This window comes from Erinaceus europaeus, chromosome 16 (assembly GCF_950295315.1).
Source record: "Erinaceus europaeus chromosome 16, mEriEur2.1, whole genome shotgun sequence".
Lineage (NCBI taxonomy): Eukaryota > Metazoa > Chordata > Mammalia > Eulipotyphla > Erinaceidae > Erinaceus > Erinaceus europaeus.
The window spans coordinates 71,668,829-71,687,244 of NC_080177.1; the positions used below are offsets into that span (position 1 = coordinate 71,668,829).

General features: G+C 45.2%; 2 long non-coding RNA genes and 6 other non-coding genes across 8 annotated transcripts; 4 read left to right on the forward strand and 4 right to left on the reverse strand.

The window, feature by feature from the left end:
- Positions 1–2,894: 2,894 nt before the first annotated feature.
- TRNAP-UGG (transfer RNA proline (anticodon UGG)) lies at positions 2,895–2,966 on the reverse strand. Its single transcript has one exon. It is a non-coding gene; the product is annotated as a tRNA-Pro (tRNA).
- A 713-nt stretch (positions 2,967–3,679) lies between these two features.
- Positions 3,680–3,769, reverse strand: TRNAY-GUA (transfer RNA tyrosine (anticodon GUA)). Its single transcript is given in 2 exon segments — positions 3,680–3,715; positions 3,733–3,769. It is a non-coding gene; the product is annotated as a tRNA-Tyr (tRNA).
- A 719-nt stretch (positions 3,770–4,488) lies between these two features.
- Positions 4,489–4,561, reverse strand: TRNAT-UGU (transfer RNA threonine (anticodon UGU)). The gene has a single exon. It is a non-coding gene; the product is annotated as a tRNA-Thr (tRNA).
- Positions 4,562–4,725: 164 nt separating this feature from the next.
- On the forward strand, positions 4,726–8,977 carry LOC132533365 (uncharacterized). Its single transcript, XR_009545237.1, has 4 exons — positions 4,726–4,898; positions 7,694–7,747; positions 8,294–8,409; positions 8,863–8,977. It is a non-coding gene; the product is annotated as an uncharacterized LOC132533365 (long non-coding RNA).
- LOC132533364 (uncharacterized) lies at positions 7,433–9,026 on the reverse strand. Its single transcript, XR_009545236.1, has 2 exons — positions 8,893–9,026; positions 7,433–8,597 (listed from the first exon to the last, which is right to left on the reverse strand). It is a non-coding gene; the product is annotated as an uncharacterized LOC132533364 (long non-coding RNA).
- TRNAY-GUA (transfer RNA tyrosine (anticodon GUA)) lies at positions 8,489–8,577 on the forward strand. The gene is given in 2 exon segments: positions 8,489–8,525; positions 8,542–8,577. It is a non-coding gene; the product is annotated as a tRNA-Tyr (tRNA).
- A 92-nt stretch (positions 9,027–9,118) lies between the features above and the next one.
- TRNAY-GUA (transfer RNA tyrosine (anticodon GUA)) lies at positions 9,119–9,208 on the forward strand. The gene is given in 2 exon segments: positions 9,119–9,155; positions 9,173–9,208. It is a non-coding gene; the product is annotated as a tRNA-Tyr (tRNA).
- Positions 9,209–9,681: 473 nt separating this feature from the next.
- On the forward strand, positions 9,682–9,771 carry TRNAY-GUA (transfer RNA tyrosine (anticodon GUA)). The gene is given in 2 exon segments: positions 9,682–9,718; positions 9,736–9,771. It is a non-coding gene; the product is annotated as a tRNA-Tyr (tRNA).
- Positions 9,772–18,416: the final 8,645 nt, after the last annotated feature.

Here is an 18,416-nt window from a genome sequence, read left to right on the forward strand (position 1 = left end):
GTTCCAGAGTGTCTCTGGTTCTCTCCCCACCCCCTTTCATTAGTGAATAGATTATTTTTTTTAAGATTACAGAACTAGGTGGTGAAAGGAAATAAATAACTTCTAACTTCCTTTATAATGGTATCTTTTCTAAGTCTATAAAATTTATTTTGTAAACAGAAGTAATGGTTTAAAGATGACGAAGTTCCCATGAAAGAAAAGGATCAAGTTTCTGGGAACAGAGGACATTATTGACAGAGGGTGGGTGAGGACAAGGTCCCTTTATTTCCAAACAAACACAAAAATTAAACATTCACTTTCCAGCAAACTCTGGGCTTTGTGCTTTTTACCTCTTCCCTGGGTATTTCAAGGTGTTTTGGGGAGAATAATTGTTTAGAGAGATTGCTGAAAGTAAATGAAACTCTTGGAGAGGGATTCCAGTGACCTGTTTTCATCCAGTTTCTTACCCATCTACTTTAGTCGATGAATCACATTAACAAATGTTTCAAATAGGGACTCAGTAAGTTCATTACTTTTGTCTGTTTACAAACCAACATTGTTCTTTTAAAAGTAAATCATTCCTCTTTTTCTGGAGTGGTTTCCCTGACTTCTCTGCCAACTATTGTTCTGTACATTACAGAAGAACCTTTTATATGAGTCAGGGCAATGACACATTGTCACACACTAAGCTGAAGAAAGAAAAGATTAGAGAGGGCCGTCAAAGATGATCTGCCAACACGACATTTTGCAGATTAAAAATAAATAAATAACAAGAAAAAGAAAACATGTATTGCACAAGAAACATCTGGCACTCCTGGGGCTACCTGCTTCCCAATGTTCTAGGCAATTTTGACATTCCGCACTAGCGATTGTTTTTATTATTTTTTTAATACTTATTTGTTCCCTTTTGTTGCCCTCGTTTTATTATTGTGGTTATTATCATTGTTGTCGTTGTTGCTGTATAGGACAGAGAGAAATGGAGAGAGGAGGGGAAGACAGAGAGGGGGAGAGAAAGATAAACACCTGCAGACCTGCTTCACTGCCTGTGAAGCGACTCCTGCAGGCCCTGAAGGTGGGGAGCGGGAGGCTCAAACTGAGATCCTTAGCTGGTCCTTGAGCTTTGCACCACGTGCCCTTAACCCAATTCGCTACCGCCTGACTCCCCCACACTAGTAATTTGAAAAACCAAAGCTGACATTATTTTGTTATTGTTGTTACTATTGTTATTATTTATGACTTCAATACCTGAAGCTCTGTGGTCCCAGGTTCAATCCTTGCTGCCTCCAGAATACAGAACTGAACAGTACTCTGGTAAAAACAAAATAAAACGCACCATAAACTGTGACCCAGGTGGTGTCACAATGGATAAAGTGTTGGACTCTCCAGCATGGGGTTCTGAGTTTGACTGCTGGGCATCCTATTTGGTTACTTTACCACATTTAAATTAATTAAAGTTAATTTTAAAGGTACCACTCAAATTTGCAATGTAACAGAAACCTAGTTTGAATATTTTCATAAATTTAAAAATATTTTTATTTCCCCCTTATTTGTAAAAAAAAAAAAAAAAAAGTAAGTTATTGTTCTACACTAACTAGTTAGTAGCTGTGTATTTAAGAAGTTCTTTCAATATGTGAGGCTCCATGCAGGAAATTAGTTCTGTGCTATTCAGAGAATTATGTCACTTGGGCTTCTAGTGATTGCTTGAGTGTAACATGACATGTAGAGCGCGCCTTGGTTATGAGTCTTTCCTGGCCCCCAGAATAGTGCTGGAACTGCCTCTACTCTTTCCTGAACAGAACTGTTCTACTATCTTTGTGTGGTGCTACCATTTGACTCACTGTAAAGAAAGAGGGCCAGCGCACCTGGTTAGGCGCTCACATTACAGTGAGCAAGGATCCAGGTTCAAGCTCCTGGTCTCCACCTGCAGGAGGGAAGCTTCACAAGTCATGAAGCAGGGCTACAAGTGTCTGTCTGTCTCTTCCCCCCTCCCCTCTCAATTTTTCTCTGTCTCTATTCAATAGCAAATAAACAAAAATATTAAGACAGAGAGAAAGAAAGAAAGAAAGAAAGAAAGAAAGAGAGAAAGAAAGAAAGTCAAGAATCCTAGCATCCGCCTAAGAAGACTTAGGGAACAGGTTGTTGGCAAAGTATTTGCAAGAATTTCACAATTCGGCCTGTAGGAGGGTGAAGGGTGAGGAGACGGAGTAAACAGGAAATCTCTACTTCCCAAATGTCAGTACGCAGGCAAATAAAATAAAGTAAAATAAAATAATAAAGTAAATGAATGGGGGGAACAAGTCCTCACTTTGTGAATCTTACCAACCCTGGTGACCAGCAAAATGTCGCCAGTCGTGAGCAAGTGCAGGCCTCCAGGGTCACCCCGCCATCCCAGCCCAGCGGCGGGCACGCGGAGTTGTGCTGCATGGGGGGGGGGGGGGGGTGCAGACTCCCTCGCCCAAGACCCAGACTCGTTACTTCCCTCCCGTCCCTTCCTTCTGGTCCAGCTCCGCAAACGCCTCCTCTGCTCCCGCTAGACGGAAGGGACACCGCGGGCCCCAAGTGGCTCCTGATAAAGTTGCCAACAAGGAGGAAGAGGAGGAGGAGTGTGGACCCACCTAGGTCTCTGCTTCAGAGCGGCGAGCGCGAGGCTGGGGGTGCAGGGGCGCCGAGGAGACCAGGGGCTCGGGGCCGGGGGGCTGCACCCAGAGGCCCCTCCCGCCGGGACCCGCCCCCCCGCAGCCGGCACGGGGGGAGCACAGCCTGGGAAGCGGGGCCGATTGCTCCCGCAGACGTCAGTGCACGCCGTGGCTCTGGCTGTCTCTACTGGACACAAGTGTTCGGGACGCGAGAAAGTTTCAGCAGAACTTAAGTAGATTCCCTAAAAAAAAAAAAAAAAAATGAAGAGGAAAAGAACTGGGCTCGTCCGGGATTTGAACCCGGGACCTCTCGCACCCAAAGCGAGAATCATACCCCTAGACCAACGAGCCACGGCAGGGGGCGGCCTGCCTGTGCTTCCTCTGAGCTTTGCTTTCGGCTCAGCCATTGGCCGCCCGCGCCGCGGAGTCTCGTTCCGCCTTGTGACTGTCCGCTTGCAGGGTAGTGGAGTTCTTCCGGCCGGTTTGGGCGAAGACCCACATCTGGCTCGGCAGGACTCCAGCAGTCCAGAGCCCTCTCGCTTCTCTGAACACTCAGTCGCTTTAACTTGTTCTCGAGGCCCGGAGTTCCCTCTCGCAGTCTCACCCCAAGCTGTCTGCTCCACCTTTCTGCTCTAGCTGCAATCGTCGGGCTAGAGGTGCAGCAGGTTGTATATCGCTGTTTGATAAATGAACTAATTAGCCTCCTCCTCAAGGGACGAGTAGGTAGAGAATGGGGTCAGACACTGGGGCTGAAAGTCACAGCACACAGCCACCCACACACACTCACCCCACTCCTCACAGATACCCCCAACCTCATCTCCCAGGCCCCAAGGTCCATGTGTGCGCTTTGTGTATATATATATATGGAAACCCTGCATATGTATGGAAACCAAAGGGAAAAGTTATATCAGATGCAGCAGCACTTGAACAGTATCAACTTTTCAAGAGCTAATGGCTCAGATTGATCCTGTTCTTAGGACTGGACATAAAAGTGTGGAAGAAGAAAACTCCAGAATACAAAGAACCGAAGATCAAGTGCTCCTGGGTCCCAAAACATAGGCTACTCCTTCGAGCCGGAGTCGAACCAGCGACCTAAGGATGACCAGGCACAACAGCACTACAGTCCTCCGCTCTACCAGCTGAGCTATCGAAGGAAGCACAGGCCGAGATCCTCTGGGATCTTCTATTCAAGACTTTGCGAGTCAGATGGGCGTCCACAGGTCCCTTCCTGAATGGGTTCTCCGCTTCCCTGAAAGTCTCCCGACCCCCGACCCCCGACCCCCGACCCCCGGGGCCTTCACAGGCGCCCCAGAGCCCCCTCGGCCCGAGGAAGGGCCCCCGGATGCTGCTCTCCCCGTGGTCGGGGGCTGCTGGCCTGGCGGGCGGCAGCATGGAAGGGGCTGCGGGCCTCAGAAAGCTCGGGGCAGGGGCCGGACCCCCGATCTGGGCCCGTCCTCCCCGCTGACTGTCTGCAGCTTGCAGGCTACAGGGCTGCTTCCTCCCTCGCCCCACCCTGGACAGCCGGGGACGGCCTCCCCTTCGGAAAGGGGACTCGAGTTCGCGACTCCGAGTCCGCCCCAAGCGGGAGCAGGGGGCTCAGCCCCACGGACGCTGCGGCTCCGCCGGTCACCGTGGCCGGAAGTCGGCGGCGCTTCCCCACCGCTCCGCGCGGGCGCCGCCATGTTGCCGTCCGCACCGCGGCACTTGCGCACTAGAGCGCGACCGAACAGGAGAGCGCGGAGGGTCTTTAATCGCAAGCTTCCAACTGCGGCGAGAAGATATAATTAGCCCAGTTACGTTCGAGGCAAAAATTATGGGAGAGAGTTGCGAAGAAGGTGGAAAGATATGCGTGTTTAAGAAAAGGAATCACCGCAGGCCCCAGCGAGATTTGAACTCGCGACCCCTGGTTTACAAGACCAGTGCTCTAACCCCTGAGCTATAGGGCCTCCTGGAAGCTGCTTCTGTTCCATTCTTAGACAAGGAAGACGTTTATGTTGGGTGCTTATTCAGCCGGAGTGGCAGTGATAACCATTATCTTAAAAGTGGAAATTCTACCCAGTTCGACATAACCTTGGTGTTTAAATATCCCTCCTTTGCTTCCTTCAGGCTGAAAATCAATCAAGAAGGGAAGCCCGGCATAAAGGAAGGAAATTGCCAGCCACAGGCCTCACCTGGGATCCAGACATCCTCACTGTGTTATCTCTTTGGGAACCTCAAGTCCTTCACCTGCAACTGCCTGCCCTTAATCGCAGCAACTTTCTCACTGCTCGAGTCTGAGACAGAGTAGGTTATTCGTAAATTCTCTATTTAACTCGCTCCTTCACTCAGCAAGCACAGAATTCCTTTTCTGCGCTAGGCTCTACACTAAGAATTGCGGCTCCCAATAAGGTCTTCACTGTCAAGTTACTATCCTATCCTTGTGAGATAAAAGTACAGTGAAAAGTAGCGATCCTTAGGTGCTAGACGGTGATGGGAGGTGCTATAAGCATCATGACCTACGAATTCATCTCAGGAGGAGCTGGGGTTTGAACTGCACCTTGAAGGAGGATTATGATTTACAAAAATATAAGAGCAGAGATACCCTTGAAAGAAGAAAATGCATAAGCAAAGGCTAAGAGGACTGAGGTATTTAAGGGACGAGTGCAGAGTACCGACCAAAGCAGATATCCACTCAACTGGAAGTGGGAGAAGGGAAGAAGACAGGTTGATAGGCGACTGAAATTTCTAGAATAAAATCAACTGTACTTCAGCTAGAAAAGAAAGAAGAAACAAAGAAATGAAAGAAAGGGAAAGAAGAGGAAAAGAAAGAAAGGGAAAGAAAAGAAAAGATGGAAATTCACAAGGCAGGATATACATGGTGAATTTAAGGAAGAGAGACCATAAATTTGCTATAATGCAGATACTGAAACATCAAAGGGCAAGAGGGTAAAAGTTATGCGATTGGAAAGGGGAGAATGCAAAATAGAGAGAGAGAGAGAGAGAGAGAGAGAGAGAGAGGAAGTAAGAGCTAGTAAAGAGAAAAGAGTCAGGAAGGATTATAAAATAGGAAGTAGATAACATCAGGGTTATGCAAAGAGACTCTGAGGCTTTGAAGCCCCAGGTCCAGTCCCCCACACCACCATAAAACCAGAGCTAATCAGTGCTCTGGTTAAAAAAAAAAAAAAAAAAAGATTGTAAAATATACCACGAAGAAGCAAGTTTATGTTCAGGCATCTGTTGTTTTCTTGTTGTGCCTTCTGTCAGGAACTTACAATTCTTAGAGACTCTAACTCAACAGATGTTTTGTGTGATTTGATGTAACCTTGCCCTATTAATATGTGGAACTCTAAAAGCAAGACATTCTCATAGCTCCCATGAACTTCATCCTCCTCTTAACACAAATCCTAGCATCTTATATCCATTGGTCCTCTCCATATTTCCAGGCTCTCTCTCTCTCTCTTTTTTTTTTCTTTCTTTCTTCCTTTTTTTTGGATAGCACAGAGAAATCGAGAGGGGAAGAGAAGACAGAGAGGAGGAAAGAAAGATAGACACCTGCAGACCTGCTTCACTTGTTTTTTTTTTAAATATTTCCTATCTATACTTCCTGTCTTTTTGTCTGTGTGGCATTTTGGATAACAGGTCAACCATAATCCAAACAAGTATATAGACCAGAATCTAAGGGAGCATGGAATCCACAAAAGAAAAGGTTCTGGGCATTGACTTTTTGCAGCTCTGAAGATCTTTGCTAATTATTGCAGACTTGGACTAGAGCTTTGGCAGCCTGTTTGGGTGGAGGAGAGATGAGAGACATGTCAGTATCCAGTATCCATGAAAGTGGAAAACCTAGTAAGACACTGTTAAATTGGGACTCCAAATAATCCCACTTCTATCTCCATGCTTGTAGTAATTGTGGAACTTACCAGAAGCCAGCTGAATTTGCTAAGGAAAAATGCTGATAGAAAAGTACAAGCTTCATGGTCCAGGAGATGGTGGCACTGGATAAAGCACTGGACTCTCAAGCATGAGGTTCCAAGTTCAACCCCCAGTGCCTCATGTGCCAGAGTGATGCCGGGTTCTTTCTCTCCTCCTATCTTCTTCAATAAGATAAATAAAATCTTAAAAATAAAGAAAAGTACAAGTTTTTTTTTAAAAATTTATTTATGAGAAAGATAGGAGAGAGAAAGAACCAGACATCACTCTGGCACATGTACTCAGGACCTCATGCTTGAGAGTCCAAAGCTTTACCACTGCACCACCCCCTGGACCACAACAAGAAAAGTACAAGCTTTTAGCATTTCCTGAGAAACTATGATTACAGGTCTCCATCCTCTTTAGTTAATCATTTGGATTTATATAATCTTGGAGTCCCCCCATGGAATATTTTTAGGATTACCTTGGGTTGACAATTCTTTGGGTGTATATGAGAAACAAAAGTAAATCACCTCCCCACCCAGCCCGCCCCATGAAGATACATCAAAAAGTTGTCACTATGTGTAATTCTATAAAGATATTGAACAGTATACATTCAAAGATGAGCAATTCCACGAATAATCAAAGTAAGAATTAACTAAAACAGATAGCATAATGTTGGTATATTCAGTTACAGATGTTAAAGCCATGGTAATAATTATATTTAAATAAATATAAGACAAACTGGCAATACCTCTAAGCAACAGGATTTTGTGACCTAGGAAGTAGTGCAGTGGATAAGGTGCTGAACTCTTAAGCCAAAGTCCTAAATTTGATCCCTGGCATTACTTTCTTTCTTTCTTTTCCTTCACTTATATGCAACTTGAAGACTAAATAATATGGAAGGAATTCTCAGCAGCTACAGTCTACTGTTTTTTTTAAATATATATATTATTTGTTTGTTAATGAGAGGAATAGAAGGAGCCAGAGATAGAAAGAATCAAACATAATTCTGGTACATGTGCTGCCAGGGATCAAACTCAGAACCTCATGCTCAAGAGTTCAGTGCTTTATCCACTGTGCCACCTCCTGGACCACCTACTACTGTTTTTATCATCTAGCCCTCACATCAGTAGAAGCATTAGCTTTCAGCTCTAACACTTAACATCTGATTTTTTTTTTTTCTTCAGGATATGACATTTCCCATGTTTGCACCTGAATTCCTCATTTCCTCACATGGGAAGGTAAAGCAATTTCTATGTCATAAACTGCCTCTTTGACTCCCTTTGTTTATTAGTTCAAACTTAACTCTTTGCCTGGATTATTCTTAGGCTCTATTCTCCTGAGTGTCTCCAACTCCATTTAATATTCAATTTAAGTGGGAAACAAATGCATGAAGCCCAATAATATTGAATTTGAGGTTTTACTGTGTGCCAAGCAGAAATTTCTATAACCCTGGACTTAATGAAACTGTTACTTCTCTGAAGATCGTCTAGATCCCAAAAACTGCTTTGAGAGCGGGTAGTTTCTTTAAAGATTCCCTTTAGTGCTCGGATTAAGAATTGTTGTTGGAGGGGGCAGGCACAGGTATGCCTACTGGGAAGGATGTTAAGATAATTTCTTTACCTTCCTCTGATGATCCTAGAGTTATGGTTTGGGGCTGAGAAATCCAAAAGGCAAATCAGGGGTGGATAGTTTTGGGGGGGAGAGAGGGAGGATAGGAGAGGGTGAAAGGAAGGTTTTGGAGTGGATAAATTTATTTATAACCTGAAACTGGACACGTTTCATAGTAGGGCTGCAGGCTCACTGCCAGGCCAGGCAGCAGCCACACGCGGAGAATTTGCATCCGCCGCCAGGGAGGGGAGCGGTGGAGCCAGGCGCAGCTCTGCAGCAGGCTCTCCACGAGGTCAGAACAGCCTCGAGTCTTGGCGTCTTGAGTACCTCCCACTATGAAAGGCCGATGACGCATGGAGGAAGCCGAGCGCCCTTCGATAGCTCAGCTGGTAGAGCGGAGGACTGTAGACGGAGAGCTGTGGATATCCTTAGGTCGCTGGTTCGATTCCGGCTCGAAGGAGGTGGCTCAGATCTTTTACGCTGTGAATGAAGCACAGAGAGCCTTTGTTGCCGCGGCCACAGGGATGTGTGGGTGGACGGGCAGGTCACAACTGATGGTGAAAACTACCGCACATCAGTCTTGGGGAGGTGGGCCATCCCCCACCCACTCGGAAGGCCTCCAACAGTCCTTTTCTCTGACCCCCGGCAAACCTCCACGCACAATCTTCCCTTTACCTCCCTCTCCCACCCATCTTCTGACATTTCTACATCGTCTTTTTGCCCCCCCCCCCCCCCCCACTTGCAGAAATGTGTAAATGAAGCAGGAGGTTGAGACCCTTATCCGCTGCATCTGGAAAAATCATCCGGCACGGGCCAGGGGTCCCTGGCTGCCCCACAGCAGCCCGGAGCGCAGGGTTTCCGCCGCCAGCCCCGGCCGCCACGGGGCGCTGTGGAGCGAGGGCGCCGCGCTCTCCCGCCAGGCTCCGCACGGGCCCCGCAGGCCAGTGTCTTTGGCCACTTACAACGTGGAAGAGTGACGGCCCACACGTGCGGGCGTGCGCCCTTCGATAGCTCAGCTGGTAGAGCGGAGGACTGTAGGCGGAGCGCGTGTGGTCATCCTTAGGTCGCTGGTTCGATTCCGGCTCGAAGGAGACGTCTGGGTATTTTTCTTTCCTTTTTGTTTTTTTGTTTTGCTACCAGTGAATGATACATTGAAAACCTGGACATCAGCGGGCAGCTGCTTGGACCAAAAGGATGTGGGTCGGTGAGCAGAAAGAGGGAGGCAAGTCTGCAGACTCGCCGTGACGTTTGGGATTACCCATGGGGCTCCTCCTCGGGTCCTGGGCTGGGTCTCCCCGCAAACACGGCCGCCTTCCCCATCACCATCGGGAGCGCGCTCAGACCCCGGGAGGGCTGGGGTCGGGTGGTGGTGAAATGATGTGGCGTTTGGGGGCAGCCGCCTAGCCACCCCCTAGCCACTCCCAGGGTCCTGGCACCTGTTCGGCCGAAAGTCCTTCCCCCTCCCCAACTCCCTTTCCCCGCCCCCTCCTACTAACTTCAAGGCGGACGTCTTGGCGTCACTGACATCATGAAATAGTCATGATTTACACCGCTGCCTGTGCGCCCTTCGATAGCTCAGCTGGTAGAGCGGAGGACTGTAGGCGCGGCTCCCGTGGACATCCTTAGGTCGCTGGTTCGATTCCGGCTCGAAGGAGGTGCCTCTTTTGTTGTTGCCATGTTTCATTCCCTAGTGTTTAGAAAAAGTCCTACCTCAGCCTTCTTGCAGAAACCAGTAACAGGAAAGACTTTCCGGATTTTTATCTAGTGTAGTGTGTTTTGTCACAGAACACACCTGCGTAGTCCATAGACAAATGACCTTCAGCTCAGAAACTATCACGGCACCGCGAATCACGCTCCTCTCCCACATTATTAGCCCGCCGCTCCTTCTCTGGAGTGCTGGTTTGTCAAAAAGTGAGGAAGAGCCAGGGAATATTACGAGAACATCGGTCATCTCAAAAGAGAGACACAACCGTCGCATCTGTCTGGAATATTTTTCATTTTGTCCTTTTTTTTTTTAAGTCTTATATTGTTGTGTCTTAGCAGTTGTTTATATTGTTTTTGGAGTTTTGGACTCTGTCCTGAAAGCTATGTATACCTAGTCTATTCTTTCACACTGAGACTGGGTGGCTGGGGGTGGTGGTGGTGAGTGACACCTCTCCTGGGCATATATCCTAAGGAACCAAACACACTCATCTCCCATCCAAAAAGGTCTGTGTACACCTATGCCTATAGCAGCACAATTTGTAAGAGTCAAAACCTGGAAGCAACCCAGGTGTTCAGCTACAGATGAGTGGCTGAGAAAATTGTGGTATATATATATATATATCAGCTACTAAAAATAGTGGATTCACTTTCTTTACCTCATCTTAGATGGAGCTTGAAGAAAGCACTTTAAGTGAGATAATCCAGAAAGAGGAGGATGAATATGGGATGATCCAACTCATAGATAGAAGTTAAAAAATAGAGCTGAGCAGTACTCTCGTGTTTCTTTCTGTGTGTGCGTCTCTCTCTGCATCTCTCTCAAAAATAAAATAAATGACTTTTTTAAACGTTGAAAAATAGGGGGTTGGGAGGTAGCACAGCGGGTCAAGCACACATGGCACAAAGCACAAGACCAGAATAAGGATCCCGGCTCCCCACCTGCAGGGGGGTCACTTCACTTCACTGTGAAGCAGGTGTCTGTCTGTCTTTCTCTCCCCCTCTGTCTCCCCTCCGCTCTACATTTCTCTCTGTCCTATCCAACAACAATAACAACGACAACAAGGGCAACAAAATGGGGAAAAATGGCCACTGTAAACCATTAATATTTAAGCAATTTCATTTTAAACAATTTTAAATTTTAAACAAATGTTAACAATTTCATTTTGCACTGACTGGTGATCTATATAAGGAATATCCACAAAGAGAGTGCTGCCTTGTATGTCACTCTGTGCAGAAATCAGCAGGGTGGGACCAATGTTGAAATTCTAGGGCTTTTTGGCATAACCCCAAAAAATTTTTTCATAACCAAGAATTCTACTCCTTTGTAAATTGGGCTAATATTCTGTTATTATATTCAGATTTTTTTTTTTTTGCCTCCAGGTTTATTGCTGGGGCTTGGTGCCTGCACTATGAATCCACTGCTCCTGTGGTCAGTTTTTAAATTTTTAATTAATTAATATTGATAGGCCAGAGAGAAAGTGAGAGGGGAAGATAAATAGGGAGAGAGAAAGATGGACACCTGCAGACCTACTTCACCGCTTGTGAAGTGACCCCTCCTCAGGTGGGGAGCTGGGGGCTTGAACCAGGATCCTTCAGTGGGTCCTTGTGCTATGTATTATGTGTGCTTAACCCAGTGCACCACCGCCCAGCCCCCCAGTTTTTTTTGTTGTTGTTGTTTTAAAATATTTATTTATTTATTTATTTATTCCCTTTTGTTGCCTTGATTGTTTTATTGTTGTAGTTGTTATTGATGTCATCGTTGTTGGATAGAACAGAGAGAAATGGAGAGAGGAGGGGAAAACAGAATGGGGCAGAGAAAGATAGACACCTGCAGACCTGCTTCACCACTTGTGGAGCGACTCCCCTGCAGGTGGGGAGCTGGGGGGCTGGAGCTGGTCCTTGTGCTTTGTGCCACCTGCGCTTAACCCGCTGCACTACCGCCCAACTCCCTAAATATAACCTTTGACCCATATGAACTACTAATAACCTACTCATGACCTTACTGATGATAACATTGTCCCAGACTTAAACAAACTCACTCCTAAGTGGTTTGTTAAGCATAATGTTAGTGTAGTGTGACAGGTCGAAAAGTGATAGTCAACAAGGACCACCAAGAGGGAAGCCCAGAAGAGACCGGGGAAACTAGAAAATGACTGATAAAAGAGTAAATTAAGTAGGACAGAATAGGATGTGAGGGCGATCTGGCTGTGACATCTGTCACCCCAGTGATCGCCAGGGTTGATTCGGCTGATATGGCTGGCTAGGCAAAGAGGATGGCCTTCCCCGAATAGAGACGAACCGGTCTTCAGTCAAGGGCATACGTGTAGCTGTGCTCCTCTGCTAGAACCTCCAAACAAGCTCTCAAGTAGGGCACAATGGCAGGGAATATGATCAAAGAGGAGGCACATAGTCAAAATAGAAAGAGTATCTTGTGCCACCTTATATTGTGTCAGTCTAGGAAACATTGCACTCTTTGACTGAATCACTTCTCTTGGCAGGAGTGGGGAAAATGAAGCCAGACTATATGAGATGCTAGGGATTGAACTCAAAACCAAGTCCAAGGCCTTACCCACGACACTATCTCCCAGGTCTTTAAGCTGGTTATTTCAAAGCTGACTCTTATGACCAGGGAGTGGTGTAGTGTATAAAGTTTTGGACCCCCAACAACGAGGTCCTGAGTTGATCCCTGGCATGCCATCTGCTAGTGTCATTCTCCGGTTCTTTCTCCCTTTCTCTCTTTCCTAGTTTTTAAAAATATTTTATTTATTTATTAATGAGAAAGATAGGAGGAGAAAGAACCAGACATCACCCTGGTACATGTGCTGCTGGGGATTGAACTCAAGACCTCATGCTTGAGTCCCATGCTTTATCCACTGCGCCACCTCCTGAACCACTCTCTCTTTCCTATTAGTAAAGAAGAACAATTTTTCAAAAGATGATTCTTTGGCCCAATGAGATGGTATAGAGCTTTATGCAACAGACTTTCATACCTGAGGACGTAGTTCTCTCTCTCCTCTCCATCATTAATCAATCAATAAATAATGGCCTGGAAGGTGGCAGAGTGGATAAAATGTTGGGCTCTCAAGCATAAGGTCCCAAATTCAATCCCAGCATCACATGTGCCAGACTGATATTCTGATTTTCACTTTTCCTAAATAAATAAACTTAAAAAATAGAAGAGGGGTGTCCGGTGGTAGCGCTGTGGGTTTAGCGCACGTGGTGCAAAGCGCAAGGACCGGCGTAAGGATCCCGGTTCCAGCCCCAGGCTCCCCACCTGTAGGGTGGTCGCTTCACAAGCGGTAAAGGAGGTCTACAGGTATCTTTCTCTTCCCCTCCTTTCTCCATTTCTCTCTGCCCTATCCAACAACAACGACATCAACAACAACAACAATAATAACTACAACAATAAAAAAGGGCAACTAAAGGAAATAGATCAATATTAAAAAAATAAAAATAAAAGAGGAATGAGGTGAGACCCTAGAAATTGGTAGTTGCATGAAATAGCATAGTGGATCCGTCTCCTTAGAATCAGAAGGATTCTACCTCTCCCTTTTATTATTTTTTGAATTTTTTATTATTATTAATGAGAAAGGAGGAGAAAGAAAGAACCAGACATCACTCCGGTGCATGTGCTACTCAGGACCTCATGCCTGAGAGTCCAATGCTTTATCCACTGTGCCACCTCCTGGACCACAGCCCTTTAATTTTTTTTATAAAGTTGATGAACAGCGTCTAGGAAACCATGCCTTATGAACAAGCAGGGGTTTCTTTTTATCATTTTTATTGGGGTTCATGGTTTACAGTACATTTATTCACACGTGGGTACAACTTCCCATCTCCTTGTGAAAGGTCTTAATACAACACTCTCTTCCCCAGTTTGAGTTCTTTTTTTCATTATCAAGCACTAGAATCCCAATGCCCTCTCCACCCTCTCCCATCCTCTCCTTCCCCAGAGTCTTCTGCCTTGGTGCAACACACCCTCCCTCCCTCCAGTCTGAGTTTTATTCTGTTTGCCCTCTCTGTCCTTGTTTCTTAAGTTGCACCTACAAGTGAGGTCATCCAATATTTGTCCTTCTCTGAATCAATAAATCTTTAAAAAGCTGTTCTCATTAGGATTGAATAAAGCATCAAGATTTGTGTGAGAAGCATGGCCTTCAGTATAAATGACATTTTTCCCCTCCTCTTACCTAAAAGGCAATATCTACGTTTAAAGCCTTTCTGCTGAGTCCGTTCCAGGGATACCTCACAAACAGTTTCTATGCATTGTGTATCTGATGTGTACTTGACAGTACACGTCTGAACATGGTGCGGAGTGACTTTGTTTATTAGCCTGCATCAGCAAAGGGCAGCTTTAGGTATATCAAAGCTGAGAACTCATAGCGAATATTAACTGTCCTCTCAAGGCTTGTGTCTTTCCCAGTAATAAATAAACAAAATCTTAAAAAAAAAAATACTGGTGGTCCGGGAGTTGGTGCAGTGATAAAGTATTGGACTCTCAAGCATGAGGTCCCAAGTTCAATCCCCGGCAGCACATGTGCCAAGGTGCTGTCTGATTCTTTCTCTCTCCTCCTATCTTTCTCATAAATAAATAAATAAAATCTTTAAAAAATAATAAAAATAAAAAATATTGGTGGTGCTAAGCGCAAGGACTGGCATAAGGATCCCAGTTCGAGCCTCCGGCTCCCCACTTGTAGGGGAGTCACTTCATAGGCAGTGAAGCAGGTCTGCAGGTGTCTATCTTTCTCTCCCCCCTCTGTCTTCCCCTCCTCTCTCCATTTCTCTCTGTCCTATCCAACAACAAAGATAGACAACAATAATAACTACAACAATAAAACAACAAGGGCAACAAAAAGGGAATAAATAAATATATTTTTTAAATAGTATGTTACAACAACAAGGGCAACAAAATGGGAAAAATGGCCTCCAGGAGCAGTGGATTCATGGTGTAGGCACCGAGCCCCACCGATAACCCTGTCTTCCCCTCCTCTCCATTTCTCTCTGTCTTATCCAACAACGACGACATCACTAACAACAACAATAATAACTACAACAATAAAACAATAAGGGCAAGAAAAGGGAATAAATAAAAATATTTTTAAAAATATGAAAAAGAATATTTAAAAAATATTGGGGGGCCGGCAGTAGAGCACTGAGTTAAGTGCACATAGTGTGAAGTGCAAGGATCAGCTCAAGGATCCAGGTTCCAGCCCCTGGTCCAGAGCTGTGAACAGTATTCTGGATGAGTGGTACCATACCCTCTACTACCAGAGGACAACTTTCAGGCTGGGAGAAACAGAAGGCAGAGACAATGCAGGGCAATTGCCTTTGTTTTGTCACACCCTGGGGGAATTCCTATCTCTTCCCAAGCCAGAAGCCAAGGGAGAGACTCCCAAATATCATTTTAAGTCATCAGAGAGAAGACACAAATGTCTGTGTTACTTGGGAAATGATCATTTCCCCCGAGTGCCATACAGGAGAAATCTGTAGGATGGCTGTGACCTTCTGCAACTGGTCAAACCACTGTATTCTCCCAGTATTTTTGCTGACAGAAGAAGCCAGAAATACTCCCAGTCACCTCCCATTGAATGAAGGGTCAGGCAGAATCTGGGCAATTTCCACTGAATGGCAAATCCCCCTGGGGTTTTTCAGGAATTATTTTCTCTTTCTCCTTGTCTTGTGTCATCATTTGCATCTCTTTTCTCCTGTAGTCACTGCTGCTAGCTAGACTTCTAATGTCTGGGTTCATCAGTCTGTTCTCATTTGAGGAAACCCTTTTTGGAAACTCAAGTTGGGTATGAAGAAACCTTTGCTTCTGAAGAGAAACTGATTAGAAGTTAATGACTTCTTCAGTCATCTTCCCTGCACTCGAGCTAATGCCAGAAGCTGGGGAAATTGAATGTCTAAAACAAGAAACTGATAGTGTGTACATGAATCTGACCATCTGAAAATGAAGAGCTAAGTGAAATATATAGCAACCATGAGATACAAACAGTATCGAAAAAACTAACCCTCTAGGTAAGTGCTTATTTTTGTAGCTGGATGAACCATCGAACTCCAGCAGCTTTGCCCCTGCCTTCCAGACAGGGGCAAAGTCTTATAGTGACATACCCTGGAGCTTTGTACAATTACTGTCTTCCTTGTGTGTCTGTCCAAACTTAGGTCAGAAGTCCCATTGCAGAAAATTCTCTTTACGGGGAAGAAGAGGGTGGATTCCATTATCTGAGCTGTCTATAATCATAAGAAAGACCAGTGTGACTGTACCAAATCAAAGGACTCTGGGGAAGGAGAGGAAGAAAGGGTCTGGGGAGGAGGGGAAGAGATTTCCTAGTTGTAGTGTGTGGTGGTGGAAAAGGACCTAAATTGGCTATGAGAGTGTTTTGCAAACACCTATCCCAGGAAGACAAGAGAGTGTACTCATGTGTCAACAACTGTACTGTAAACCATTAGCTCCCCCACCCAATAAAATGATAAAATGAAATTTTAAAATTTTGAGAGAAAAAGGACCAGTGTGACACAACCTTCTTAGAATCTGGAAGCCCCTTTGTTTGCAAGGCAGAAGACCAGTATCTAGGGGACTAATGCCCTGGAGAAAAGCACAGAGAAGCAGCAGATTATCCGATGGCTCCCTATTTTCCCAAGTGGCAAAGGCCCATCCTTAGGAACTCCAAGGATTCCAGGTTATTGTCAGTCTCGAGGACCAGGGTATGAGAATGGCTTTCAGGGTGAAACAGTTTGCTGAGCCACAAAAAGGGAAAGAATTCCTTTAGGGTGCGGAGTCGGGCGGTAGCCCAGTGGGTTAAGTGCAGTGGGCTGAGCGCAGTGGGTTAAGCGCAGTGGGTTAAGTGCAGGTGACGCAAGGACGGGCGCAAGGATCCCAGTTCGAGCGCCCGGCTCCCCACTTACAGTGGAGTCGCTGTGGAGGCGGTGAAGCAAGTGGTGTCTTTCTCTCACCCTCTCTGTCTTCCCACCTCTCTCCATTTCTCTCTGTCCTATCCAACAATGACATCAATAATAACTACAACAACAATAAAAAACAAGGGCAACAAAAGGGAAAATAAATAAATATATAAAGTTAAAAAAAAAAGAACTCCTTTATGGTGATTCTAATCCTTGTGGAGACATCAAGGACATAGAAACTATTCCTTTTGTTCTATATCTTCGTCTCACTTAATATAAAAGTAAAGTCTCTTCAACAGAACTGTTTTTTGACACCTGTTGACCCTGTTTCACCACTTGTGAAGTGACTCCACTGCACATGGAAAGCCAGGGGCTTGACCCAGGATCCTTTGGCTGGTTATTGTGCTTTGTACCATGTGCAGTTAGCCACCATGCTACCACCCAAACCAGGTCAATGTGACTATTTTTACAGAAAGAGTCTTGTTAGAGATGGGCACCCTGTTTCACATCACATCACTCCTCATAATCTGTGCTTCAACCCTAAATGTCCTATGTTCACATTCTGACTTTTTTTCTTTCTTCTCATTAAAACCTCACTGTTTACGGGAGTAGATAGCATAATGGTTATGCCAAAGAGACTCATGCCTGAGGTTCCAAAGTCCCAGGTTCAGTCCCCAGCCCCACCATAAGCTAGAGCTGAGCAGTGTTCTGATAAAAAAATAAATAAATAAAATTAAAAAACCACTGTTCTTTCTTATCAAATCCATGATTTTTTTTTAAGAACTTACATTAGCCATCACATTTACTCTAGAAGACCGTTGGTATCTCTAAATCTTGTTTGATTCCCTTTATTTTTATTTATTTTTTCTTTTTTAAAAATCATCTTTATCGGGAGTCGGGCGGTAGCGCGGCGGGTTAAGTGCACGTGGCGCAAAGCACAAGAACCGGCATAAGGATCCCGGTTCAAGCCCCCGCCTCCCCACCTGCAGGGAAGTTGCTTCACAAGCGGTAAAATAGGTCTGCAGGTGTCTGTCTTTCTCTCCCCCTCTCTGTCTTCCCCTCCTCTCTCCATTTCTCTCTCTCCTATCCAACAACAATGACAACAACAATAACTACAACAATAAAACAAGAAGGGCAACAAAAGGGAATAAATAAATAATAATTAAAAAATCTTTTTAAAAAAATCATCTATATTGGATAGAGACAGCCAGAAATCAAGAGGGAAGGGAAAAATGGAGACACCCGCAGTACTGCTTCACCGCTTGCAAAATTTTCCCTCTGTAGGTGGGTACAGGGGCTAGAATGCAGGTCCTTGCACATTGTAACATGTACGATCAATCAGGTGAGCCGTCACCCTGCCCCTGTTTGGTTCCCCCTCTATGTGTTTCTTTTAGACTCTGCTGAATTGTAACATCCATCTGTGACACCTTTACTTGTGGATCATCCTCATTCTGCAGTGAGCGACATGACAGCAGTGCAGTATCACCTTTATTCTCTGAATCACCAAATATAACACTGATACACAACCCAAAGATAAAAAATGGAATGTTTTTTTTTAACCACTAGAAAGTCACATTTTTTAAAAGAATTTATTTATTCTCTTTTGTTGCCCTTGTTTTATTGTTGCCGTTGTTGGATAGGACAGAGGGAAATGGAGAGAGGAGGGGAAGACAGAGAGGGGGAGAGAAAGACACCTGCAGA